The 1,907-nt window shown below is 37.5% G+C and overlaps 1 non-coding gene and 2 pseudogenes across 1 annotated transcript; 2 read left to right on the top strand and 1 right to left on the bottom strand.

The window, feature by feature from the left end:
* Positions 1 to 859, top strand: part of LOC114075551 — a 2,525-nt pseudogene extending 1,666 nt beyond the window's left edge.
* Positions 837 to 910, top strand: TRNAR-ACG. Its single transcript has one exon. It is a non-coding gene; the product is annotated as a tRNA-Arg (tRNA).
* Positions 911 to 1,184: 274 nt separating this feature from the next.
* Positions 1,185 to 1,857, bottom strand: LOC107023789 (annotated as a pseudogene).
* Between the last annotated feature and the right edge of the window lie 50 nt (positions 1,858 to 1,907).

The raw sequence follows: 1,907 nt of genomic DNA, 5'->3' as shown, positions 1-1,907 counted from the left end.
GTGCATTGGAACCCATGGTTATGGACCCGAATCCGTTAGTATGGAACATTTTCTTTTCCAAGTGAAATCCCCTAGTATATGAAAGAGTGAAAAAGTGCTTTCGTTGTTGTGGAATAAGAAGCCTTCGTATCTTAATGCATGTATTTAATTAATTCAGAGCTATTAGAGCGGGATCCACTTTTTGGGGAATATGAGTCGAAGAAATAACAAGAATATTTCTAGTAGAACATCTTTCACAATCCCTGGAGAGATGGTTCACTAATAGACCGAGGGATAANCGGTAAGAGGAGGATAAAAAAAGCGAATGCCAATAGGCGTCTATGATATTGAATTTACCCGATAGTCCCCATTTTGGGAACGTCCAGTGCCAAAGTCACTGAATGGGTAAGTCGCCAATCCCTGGACTATGTATTGTACTTTATCAGCTGGGTTACGGGCGGGCGATTTTAAAGAGGACTCCCCATTCATTAGATAGAGAAGATCACCAGAATTTCGCGATCCGCTGCCGAATTTCTTCCAATTCCAGGAGAATGCTCATTGAATCTTCCATATCCTTAATAGCAGGTTGGTTACAACCGAAATGGAAACCGAGCGTTTCCTGGTTCAAAAATGCTGAATCTCGTCTGAATCACCATTTGTCAAGCCGGAATCTTATTAAAAATGGGAGCGTATGAATTAATTCGAATCAATATGGAATTATTACCTCATGCCCATTCTATATTTTCTCCTTGGTTGATGATAATAGGTACAATACAAATAATCTATGCAGCTTCAACATCTCTTGGCTCCTTTTTTTGAGGGTACTCCCGGAAACAGATCCAGTGGAGACGGGGTGGGGGCCTGTAGCTCAAAGGATTAGAGCACGTGGCTACGAACCACGGTGTCGGGGGTTCGAATCCCTCCTCGCCCACAACCGGCCCAAAAGGGAAGTAGCTTTCCCTCTGGAGGTAGGAAAATCATGATCGGGATAGCGAACGCTTTCCTCGATCCAAGCCCGGTGAAAAAAAAAGCATAAGAAGAGTCCGATAATGGCCGGTCTTTAAAGACCCTTAAGAAAGAGGCTTAAGTCATCGATTCCAATCCGATAACGCTTTTCTTTTTATTGGTATGCCGCTCCGCGAGCAAGTGAGACAGTTCGGTTATTTACAACATATTCCTGGACCCTCTACCCAATTTTTCGAATATCATTTCCAACTTTTACTCTTGGATTGATCACAAAGAAATTCTTTTTTAATAGAAAGACTATATGCTCTTACTGCAGATTTCATTTGCATCTTATTCATAAATAACATACCTAGTTGCATATACAAATTAAATTAATCAACATGAAATAAATAAATAAATAAATAAATAAACAATTACAAAATATTTAGTTTTCAGCAATCGAACCTGACTGGATATGTTTAGGATTGTTTGAATTCCAAAGTGCCGTTCGAATGGAACCGTCATCTCTCGTGTAGATAAAATCTTCTGCATTTTCTTCAGTGTGATCTAAGTATGGAATTGTTGTAGAATGATAATTAATACTTTGATCTTCAACGGATGCATTAGGTGCATTATCCACATTATCATCATCATCATCATACATATCATCACTGTCTGTTAATTAATGCTCGAAAGGTTCATCATTGTGCAACTCACCAATTCGTTCATCACCAATAACATTATTATTTACAATTTGTGTACAATAATTCACTGCATTTTGAATTTGATCATACCTAAAAAAATAATAATATAAATATATTACATATAAGAAAAATAGTTTTAAGAAATAAGAAAACATTACTTTATTTACCTATCAGTTGAATGCGATGAGAAAAAATTCAAATGATTGAAATTTGGGCTAGACTCTCCCATAATGGCACACTTCAGTTCGAAATAATGATCTCTTGAAGTAATGATCATGA

Source organism: Solanum pennellii, chromosome 1 (genome assembly GCF_001406875.1).
Source record: "Solanum pennellii chromosome 1, SPENNV200".
NCBI classification, from domain to species: Eukaryota; Viridiplantae; Streptophyta; class Magnoliopsida; order Solanales; family Solanaceae; genus Solanum; species Solanum pennellii.
This window is presented reverse-complemented; position numbering and strand designations above follow the sequence as displayed.